Raw genomic sequence first — 11519 nt, forward strand, 5'->3', positions numbered from 1 at the left:
GCCGGTCTCTCCTGGGCTGCACCCTCCTGCAGCTGGTCTCTCTTGGGCTGCACCTTCCTGCAGCTGGTCTCTCCTGGGCTGCACCCTCCTGCAGCTGGTCTCTCCTGGGCTGCACTCTCACACTTTGAACAGAATGACCCCGCCCCAGTTAGGTTGCCGTTGTCATGTCATGTCAAAAGTAACTGTTCTATCTCTTAAAGAGTGTGGGTTGATCTCAGGTGACAATGGAGATGAGCCCCCCCCCCACCCAAACACACACACACACACACACACACACATAGGATGCTCTAGCTTCCTCCCGCAGCCAGCATCCCAGAGCAGGCAGGCTCAAGTCACAGAGTCAGTTTTACCCTCTGTGAGATGGAGCCTTAGTCGTCAGCATCTCTGAAAGTGGTCACTGTCTTCATTTTTTAACTTGTTTTCAAACAAGTCTCATGTAGACCAGGCTGGCCTTGAATTTGCTATGTAGCCAAGGATGTTCTTAAATTTCCGGCCCTCCTGTCTCCATCTCCCGAGTGCTAGGATTATAGAGGTGTACACCATGCATGCTTCCTTCCTACATGCTAGGCAAGCGCTCTGCTGTCCGAGTTGAGCCCCAACTCCAAGGTGCTCCATGCTGACATTTGCATAGCGCTTACAAACTTCTTGTAAGCCCTTCTTGTCCCAGTTCCTCTCCCTCCCCTCTGCACTCCTCACATTTTTGTGAGAAAACATGGAATATTCGCCGCGCTCAGAAGGGTGATTATCTTTTCTGCTCTCACCCGCTCGATTGTTCCGACTCCAAAGCTTGTACTTAGGCATGAATAGGAGCTGTGTGTCTTCATCCCGGTGCTCTTTGCCATTCTTCGAGCTTCTGCTTTGCACCCTGGTCTTGCATCACACACTGTGACTTCCTAACAAGTCAGCATGGCTGCGGTAGGCGACCACTTGGAATCACGGAGGCTGGGGGCCGCAGTGGGAGTGGTTTGTCACTAAGGCCCAAGGCTTTGGCCTGGGCCAGAAGACTTGAGGGCCCAGCTTGCATGTTCCTGATGGGTGACACAGAGCACAGCTGGAAGCTGTGAGCATGTGGCCACTCTCTGTGGTCTCACAGTTTGGACGATGCAGCCTTCCTCATAGCACATAAGATGGGTTCCTAAGGTGAATGGAGTGTGGGGGGAGCAAAATGGAGAGAAGGGAGGGGGATGGAAGCAGAAAGAGAGGAAGCCATTTCTCTTTTATGACCTTGCCTTGAACACATGCGCGCGCGCGCGCGCACACACACACACAGAGTTCTGACTACTAAGGTCTACCACAATCTGCCATGACTCAGAAGCAACATGTCACTAATTATGTCAGTCAGCTTTGAGGTAACCATGGGGGCAGTCCAATGTGTTTCCTCCAAGTTTCCTTCAGGATGGGACTCTGTGGTCAGCAGAGGCTAGAACAGATGAAAGACAAACACAGGATACTCTTGTGGCCCCCGTGCCGACAGAAAGGACTCTCTGTGTGCCCTTCCCTGGTTGCCCACAGTGGAGGGGAGGGAAGGCCCAGAAACCTCTACCAACTGTAGAGAGCACTCGCCCACCTTTGGAAAGAGGGAAGATGGGAACTCACACCAGGCACAGAGAGCTCACATTATCTGAGGAACTCACGGCAGGAGTGTGGATCACATAGGTGACAGGGGAATTCATACAAATTCACACTAGGCATGAGGAGAGGACAGCAGCTGGTGGAGCACTCACCAAGTGTGGGGGTGCTCTCATCAGGCTGGGGGATACCAGAGACGGGGAGCTCATGCCGGCTGGGGGCACTCACACCAAATGCAAGGATCTCACCCCAGGTGTGAGCAATTCACTCAAGGTATAGGGAGCTAGCACCAAGTGAGGGGAGCTAGCACCAGGTGTGGGGAGCTAGCACCAAGTGAGGGGAGCTAGCACCAGGTGTGGGGAGCTAGCACCAGGTGAGGGGAGCTAGCACCAGGTGAGGGGAGCTAGCACCAGGTGAGGGGAGCTAGCACCAGGTGAGGGCAGCTAGCACCTGGGTCACACCAGGTACAGAGGGTCAGGCTTAGGCCCAGGAGGCTCTCTTCCTAGGCCTACCATCCCTTCTGTGGTTGAGATCATTGCAGTTCCCATGCCAAGGATGCCATCAAGAGATGCCTTAAGTGAAGGATCAAGGCCCATGCTCTGCCCTTCCCAACTTGAAACCTTGCTGACATTCCCAAAGTATTGCTTTGTCTTTGAGCCTCTCACCTCTCCACAGTCTCCAAAGTAGATTGTACATTAGCTGACCAAGGCTGTGGCCTGTCCAACCCCCACACTTCCCTGCGGGGTCTAAGAAGTCCCCGTCACTGGGCATATTTGGGAGTATAGTTTCAGACACACTTTGCTATGTCCTGACTAGGTCACTCTTGCACACATTTGGGTTTTTCTGTGTGTTTGGGCATCTAGAGAGAATTCTGCAACTTGGCCAGTGGATGTCCACACCTGTGGAAGAGGGCTGGAGCAGTGAGCCCTGGAACACAGACCGGCCTGGCTCTCCTCCCCAGGAATCCAGAAAGCCCCCTCCCACTCTCAGAGTGGCCTGGGATCACCTTGTTCTTTGCCCACTTTGCAGACAGAGACATAAAAGTACAGAAAGTGTGAGGTGAGATTGCAGGAATATGTGGCTTAATTCCGCTTGCGTCACTATCTCAAACACCCTGACCAAAACAACTGAGGGGGAGAAAGGGTTCATTCCGGCTTACAGCTCTTCTCGGCAGGAGCTTGCAGCAGCTAGTCATGCCAAGTCCACTGTCTACAGCCGAGAGAAATGAATGCATTCAAACTGCATGCTTTTGTCTCTCTGCTTGTCTGCAGTTCAGGAACAGAGCATAGGGCCACCCACAGGCATCAGCTAACTTAATTAAGGCAATCCTTATAGGCCAACACACTGTAGACACCCACACAGTAGGCATGCACTGTGGATACGCATGCATGAGCACACACACATACTCATACAGGCTCATACACTCTCTCAAACACACTCACACATTCATATACCTGCTCACACATACTCACACAATCATATACACTAACACACTCATACACCCTCTTATACACTCACACATGTTCATACTCTCTCTCACACACACTTATCCACTTTCACACACTCATATACTCTCAGCACACACACTTTTACACTCTCAACACAATTCACACATACTCACTCACACACTCATACACCCTCTTACACACTCACACATGTTCATACTCTCTCACACACACTTATACACATTTACACACTCACACTCTTACACTCTTAACACACACTCACACACACACACACACTCGCACACACACATTGAGACTTTACAGATGATTCCAGGCTGTATCAAGTTGACCTTCAAAGCTAACTGCATGACCAGTTGGGGATCAGGGATAGGCTCTCAAGCCCCTGAACTATATACTTTTCTGGGTCCCCAAACAACACAAGTCAATGAGTTAAATCCAGGTTCAGAGTGTCCTGATGGTCTCTAAGGATGGAGATATCGGAAGGGACAGCACTGCTTCAAGAAAGCATGGGAAAGTGAGTGCTGAGAGCAGAGGTGGTCAGGGAGGAAACAGTATCTGTGACTTGCTATGGCAGGAGATGAGCAGAAGGGTCTGGGGGCTTCCGAGTGGAAACCATGGTGGTGTAATGCAGTGGGAAGCAGACTCAAGGACACATGGAAGCTACTTTTGAGGGGCTTGGGTGCCACAGTCAAGTGTTTTGTGACAGGCAAGAACCCAGAGTCCACGGAGGACAGTCATGGGATACATGGGTGTTAGAGCTGCTCAGTGGTTGAGGGGATAAGTTGGGGCTCCATGCTATGTGTTCAAATTCCAGATCTGGGGCTGGAGGACTTCAGTTCAGACTTCCAGAATCCACATAAAAATCACTTCAGTGCTGTGAATCCAATCCCTTTGGGGATGATGCCGAGGTGGGTGAATTCCCAAAGCTCTTCAGTTGGCCAGTAGCCAATTGCCAAAATATCAGGCTGGTGAGAGACCCTGTCAAGATGGAAGGTGGCAGGGGCACAACTTCCAACATTTTTCTCTCACCTCCACATGCACACGGAGCATGTGTGTGTAGGGGAGGGGGGTGTTTGTTCTTCCTGGCTGCCTGGCTAGCTTAGACCCGAAATAATCACACAGAAACTGTATTAATTAAATCACTGCTTGGCCCATTAGCTCTAACTTCTTATTGGCTAATTCTTACATCTTAGTTTAACCCATTTCTAGTAATCTGTATATCACCACAAAATCGTGGCCTAACAGCAAAGTTTCAGTACATTTGTCTCTGGTGGTGGGTCCATGGCTTCTCTTTGATTCTGCCCTTCTTTCTCCCAGCATTCGGTTCTGTCTTCCCTGCCTACATAAGTTCTGCCCTATTAACAGGCCAAGGCAGTTTCTTTATTAATTAATGGTAATCACAGCCCACAGAGGGGACTCCCAAATCACCTCCTCTTTTTTTTTATTGAAAACTTCCACCCCCTCCCCTCCTCCCACTTCCCTCTACTCCCCCAACTCCCCCTCCCTCTCCAGTACAAGGAGCAGTCAGGGTTCCCTACCCTATGGGAAGTCCAAGGTCCTCCCCAGTCCCCCCAGGCCCAGGAAGGTGAGCATCCAAACACACTAGGCTCCCACAAAGCCCGTCCATGAAGTAGAATCAAAACCCAGTGCCATTGTTTTTGGCTTCTCAGTCAGCCTCCACCATCAGCCACATTCAGAGAGTCCGGTTTGATCACATGCTCCATCAGTTCCAGTCCAACTGGCCTTGGTGAGCTCCCATTAGATCAGTCCCACCATCTCAGTGCGTGGACGCACCCCTCACGGTCTTGACTTCCTTCCTCATGTTCTCCCTCCTTCTGCTCCTCATTTGGACCTTGGGAGCTCAGTCCAGTGCTCCAGTGTGGGTCTATGTCTCTATCTCCATCCATTGCCAGATGAAGGTTTTATGGTGATAAACAAGATATTTATCAATGTGGCTAGACAGTCACCCAAAGTTTTTCTGTACTGTTGGGACATCCATCTTCAGCCTACAGGCTCATAGTATGCAAAAGACTTTTCCATGAAGCAGGAAATTCCAGAATGTCTCACAGAATCTTTCATGAAGCAGGAACCCTGAAGGATCATCTCACCTTTAGGCAAGTTTAGCACTGGTTTCTCTGTGGATTTTGTATGTCCAGTTAAACAGTCCAGGCAAAAGCAGTTTTTTGCCCAAATGGCTAACCAACTCTGTAAAGAGACTTTTTGATGCCCATAGTCCTCCTCAAGTAGATTGATGCTTCCAAGAGCATAGGTGTCTCATGTCATGAAAAGTCCTAAGTTATTAAAACATTTTAAATATCACATTCTGTTAGTCTTTGAAAGATCTGAAGAATAGCTATCTAACTGAAAGATATCTCTATATATCTAGCAAACCTAACATGACTTCAAGCTTGACTATTATAGATGACTCTCTATTAACCTATATTTTTAATTATATATTACATTTTAAATGAGTTGTACAAACAGAATACCTTAATCAAGATCAGAAATACACATACACATTATAACAAAATTGACCTTAAATTTGTATCAATAAAGCAAGATCCATACCAATGCAAAGAATCCATCTCTATAGCATATACCCCTTTAAATGTAAATAAGCAATTATAAAAAATATTTGGGAATATGGGCATAGTTTTTTTCATACTGCTTCCTGCTGATTGGGGGCACTCTTAATTAGGTCTTTTTATGGTATGTATCCTGTTTGTTAGGCTCATCTCAGTCAGCAGTTGGGTGAAATAATTTTTTTGAGGGTGTTCACTGTGCCCTTTCGGGGGGTGTCTTATTCCATCATAACATACAGTCTGGAAGCAATCCACAGGTTCTCATCCTCTGTGGAAACAAAAGAAGAACCCCTTTTCCAAAACAACATATCCTTAGATTCAAATTTTGGAATCAAGATGCCTTTGTGTTGGTTTAACTTAGCAGTTCATACAATGAAATGTCTCTCTGTAATTAGTTCCTTTGCAGTAAAAAAAATTCAAAGAAGACACAATAATATACATAATCCAGACTCTCTGTGTGTATTTCATCTTTATGTGGCTTGTTTCACTGTTATTTTTAATATTTATTTTATTATTCTTACTCCTTTAATCTATGACTCTCTGTCTCTTTAAAAACCTTACCTTTTTTTTAGAAAAAAACCTTTTATTTCTTTTCCAACTCTCTATATTCTTTTTCTTCTCTCTCCCAAGCCTATGTACATTTATCCAACACTGTGACCCATTTAGAGGTCTTTTATGTCTGAATCTGTCCTTATTGCATTATCTGTAATTCTTTACTATCTTGAAGAGCTTTAAAAATGGAAAGCAGCTTGGTTGCAGCTGCTCTGGATGCTGGCTTTACCTCTCTCCACTTTTAAAATGGTAGAAGCACCAGCACTGTTAGCTCTGGGGCTGCCAGGCAGGAGCCGTGCTCAGTAGTCCAGCCCTGAGAATGAGCGTGCAGCACATAAACCCTTTTTATCTGTATAATATCTAAATCTTCTGTGCAACACACTGTGTGGCCTAGAAATATCTCTGTGTATGGCAGCAGGAATCCACCATGCTTTCCTGCTTGTGCACGCCTAGTAGACCTGATTCTGCCACCTGCCCAGGCAGGGACTGCTGAGCCGTGACCATGGTCTCAGTCACTTCCCTCCAGACCCTGAGTGGGCACACAAATGCCATTCAAATGCTCCGGAGCCAGAGTTCACACTGGTAGCATGGCCCAGGAAGCTGCATTTTAAAACCACATGGCTTTTTTTCTGCTTCTGCTGCTGAGTCAGGAAAGCCTCTCTTACAGGAGCTGTGGCATGCCACCAGCAAAGAGCAAGAAGCTGTGTTAAACTCTGTATTTCTTTTTGTCTAAATTTCTTTTTAAGTCCTCTCAGGTTTTACATGGATTTAGTTGGCTAGGTGGGCTCCAATCTGTAGTAGGAGGAGGCTGCTCGTTTGTTCCCAGCTGCCCAGAACCAAAATAACCACACAGAAACTATATTATTTGCAATACTGTTTGACCAATAGCTTAAGTGTATTTCTGGCTAACTCTTACATCTTAGTTTAACTCATATCTGTATATCACCATGAGGTCATGGCCTAACAGCAAAGTTTCAGCATGTCTGTCTCTAGAGGCAGGTCCATGGCTTCTCATTGCCTCTGCCCTTCTTTCTCCCAGCATTCAGTTGTGTCCTCCCTGCCTACCCAAGTTCTGTCCTATCAATGGGCCAAGGCAGTTTCTTTATTCATTAATGGTAATCACAGAACACAGAGGGGACACCCACGTCATGTATGTGTGCATGACACAAACACACAGACATACTCACATACACTCACAACCCACCCACACATGTGCAGACACTCACATACACTCATATATGCACGCATTCACATGCACACATGTATGGGCCCACACACAAACACACACATGCACGCATGCATACCTATTTATGTGTACACACATTTGCACACACATGTATGTGTGTGTGCCCATTCACACACTCACACATATGCATACAGCTCATACACACACACACACACACACACTTCTTGGTGGTACAGCCCTGTAAAGAGCAGACTTCCTTAAGTTTCCCCCCTCATCTATAAAATGGGGCAATATCACAAAGATCTGTGATGTTAGCTGAGGAGAGAAGAAAATGATACCTGAGATACACAAATAACTGTTGTTAATAAAGGAATGTGCAGTGTTCAAAACATGGCTGTGCTCAGTCATGTCCACAGCCATTGTCATTATGGAGGAAGGTTCTAGAAGCAGCATCAGTGTCATCCACAATGGAAGACAGGAGCAGAGGTTCCGGCTAAGAACTGACTCAAGGCTGAAGCTGCAGGAACAGAAACTAGATCGAAGGAGAACTGACGAGAACATGGGAGCTTGGTTAAAGGGCTAACGGATGTGGGGATCTGTAAACAGCATCCATTCAAGAAATTACAACTGGGGATATTTCCATCAGCTTTATTTCTCAGGCCCGTCAGCCTCGAGTCTCTGGAGAGAAGATGCCATTTAATTTTCCCAGATCAAATATTTAACAAACACAACATTGAATAAACGCAGCCTCGCCTCCTCGGCGCGCACTCAGCGTTTTCACTTGCCGAGGGAAGCTCCAGAGATTTGCCACATTGGCTGAAGCTCTTCTTTTCTGGAAATGGCTTATCTGCAGCAGGGACTGAGCGCAAATGGTTCTTTCTGGCAGAGAGCACAGTGTCTGGAGCCCAGTTTCATGGATCTGAATCATAGCTCTGCTGTGGGTTTGACCTCGGACCAACGATGAAACCTTCTGTTCCCGCCGGTAAAACAAACAGAAAAGCAGCATTACCCCGTGGAGTTGTGGTGAAGACAGAATGCAGTGTTGGGAGATGATTCTTAGGTGAACATATCTGTCATTACCATCTGCATTATTGTCATGACCATCACTGCCATCACCACCAACATCACCAAATCACCATCACCAGCATAGTCATCATTACCACAATCACCATCACCACCACCATCAACATCATCACCTTTGTCACCACAAACATCACCATTACCACCATTGTCATCATAACCACATTCGCCATCACTGCCACCAACATCATCACCATCAACATCACCATCACTGCCACCAACATCATCACCATCAACATCACCATCACCGCCACCATCAACATCATCACTGTCACCACAAATGTCACCATCAACACCAGCACCATCACCACAAACATCAACATCATCACCATTGTCACCACAAACATCACCATTACCACCACCATCATCATCACCATCATAATCATGACCATCACTACTACATCATCATCACAGTCACTGTCACTACCATCACTCTCACTACACCACCAGCAGCACTATTATCACCATGATCAGCATCATTACCATCACAAGCTTCACCACCACCACCACCACCTTCATCACTGTTATCATGACTGCCATTATCAACACGGTCTTTACCATTATCACCATTATCACCACCATAATCATCTCCCACCGTTATCATCACCACCATCATTATTGTCATCATTGTTAAGTTATACAGACCTTGTTGTCCCCCACCAGTGAGGTCATAAAGACTGAGTTCTCAGTCACCACAGATAAGAGACACTGAGCATTAATCCACCGATCCCCAGCTTCTCTGCCAAAGTTTTAAATACTGAATTAGCATTTGCTGAGTAGAGAAACCAACAAATAAACTCCCAAGAGTTCAAGGTCCTGGCATCTCCACGTCTGACTATGTATTTGGGTGGAACTTGATTTTCTTCACAGCCTTGAGTTTCACACAAACCATAGTCAGAAGGCTGGAGCCTGGTGGATCTAGGCCCTTGGCTTGTGCACCAGACACCAGCAGGGACGCACTGCAAGCTTGCTCATGTGCACCAAAATTTGCTTCTTTTTTTTGCAGTGTCTTTTGTATAATAAAAAACTGGCTTTATTGAGATTTGCAAGGGAACCAGCACCCGCTTTAAAATCGTGTTTCTCATTTTAATGTCTAATGCAGCCAGTTCTACAGATAGAACCTGCATAAGATGCTTCGCAGCCTCCAGTCAACCGTGCGTGCGTATGGGTGTGAATGTGCCTGAGAGTGAGCATGTGTGAGCATGTGCCTGTATGAACACATGCTGTGTGTGTGCATGTGTCTGTGTATTTGTGAGCATGGTGTCTGTGTATGTACATTTGTGTGCAGACAAGGATTCTGGGAGTGGGACTCAAGAACTTTTCCATGCTAGGCAAGTGACTACCACTGACCCCCACCCCCACCCCCGCCAGCCTCCCTCAGTCATTAGGAACACAACCAGTCCTAGAAGCCCACTGTGAGGAGGAAGAGAGGTTGGGCATGCCAGGCTGTGAGCTCCTTGGCTTCTTGTAGGGAGCTGGGATCAGACACAGGCTCAGGCTGCACTGAGGATCTGGACGTAACTCTAACCAAACAGGGCTTCTGTGATTCAACCGTCACCCCAAAAGGCGAGGAGAGGCTCTGGTACCCGTGTCTGGTAGCTCTGGACCTCTGCTGGGGCTCCAGGCTGTAGCCCCCTCCCCAGCTATCCGTCTGCTCAGGGCCCCTCTGTGTCTGCTCCAGGGCATGGCTTTGTGTCTAACTCCTGGCCAAGGAACACCACACGGCTAATGGAGGCAGCCTTCAGCTCTGAGAGAGGGTGCACAGTGAGCTGAGCTCTCAGCCCAGTGCTGCTGGTCCTGGGGACATGAGCAGAAGGTAAAAGCCCCAAGGGTGACTTAGGCGTGATGTAGTTACCTGGGTCCTCATGCGCCAAGAAGATTGGCATCAGGATGCCTTCTCTCTCAGCGCTCTGGAGGCAGGGCAGGAGTGCTCGTCCCAGGCAGCCTGTGTTAGCCTTGTCTAAAGACACAAGGAAAGGAACGGTGTGTATGTGCATGTGTGTGTATGCATGTGCGTGCATGTGTGTATCTCTGCGTGCATGTGTGTGTATGCGTGTGTGAGTGTGTGCGTGCATGTGCGTATATGTGTGCATGTGTGTGCGTGCATGCATGCATATGTGTGTGTGCGTGCGCATGTGTGCATGTGCCTGCGTGCATGTGTGCGTGTGTGTGGTAAGCTCCCGCAGAGTGCACACTAGCTGTGTGACATTAGGTGAGTGTTGGAGCCTCACTGGTTCTTCCCGTTTGTGCTCATACAGCAGTTACTCTCCTCAGACTGGCCATTGGAGGACTGTAGTGATAATCCTTCCCAGAATGCTCAGCACCTCTGGTCAGGCCAATACCATCCCTGAAGATGGATGGCCACTGGTGTTTTAACATCCCTCCCCCACCATGTGGCAAACACAAGAAGGGTGAAAGGTTCAGAGAGATAAAGCCAATATGCAGGGTAACACAGCCATGAAGTAGAAGAGCTGGGATTTGAACCTAGTACTGATGATACCAGAACCCCATGGGCGGGGGTGCTCTGCATATGCAGGAAGCTAAATCGAGGAACCCAGAGCATCTCTCTGCTTCCCTCAGAGATTTCATTTCCCTCCTCTCACCTTGAGACAAGTTGCTACTATTTATTAGATAGGAAATCCAAAGAACAAAGCCAGGCTGTGTAATCATTTCGTCTTGGCTTCCTGCTTGGCCTCTCATCCCAGATTGGGAGGAGGCTTTTGCCGACAGGATTTAAAATGAGTCAAAGATACTTCAAATCACAATCCACCGAGGATATCAATTGTAGACAAGGGTTTGCGGGCGAAATGACTCTGATTTGCATTGAGCAAAGTGGTGATGTCACAAGGAGCAGGTGCAGGATGGGAGGAGGGGAGGCTCAGGACGGACAATGCTGAAAAATGGCTCTGAAATTGAGCTGTCGAGTTAAGGAATCAGGAAAATGGCCCAATTACAGCATCAAACTGAGGGAAGAAAGAGATGGAAACTTACCTGGAAATGAGGACGGTGTCTTCCATCCAGAGCCTACTGTTATTCCACCCCCACAGCATCTGGGGAAAGGGGGGTGCAGGAGAGAGGCAGAAA

The sequence above is a fragment of the Microtus ochrogaster genome, chromosome 2, assembly GCF_000317375.1.
Source record: "Microtus ochrogaster isolate Prairie Vole_2 chromosome 2, MicOch1.0, whole genome shotgun sequence".
Taxonomy (NCBI): domain Eukaryota; kingdom Metazoa; phylum Chordata; class Mammalia; order Rodentia; family Cricetidae; genus Microtus; species Microtus ochrogaster.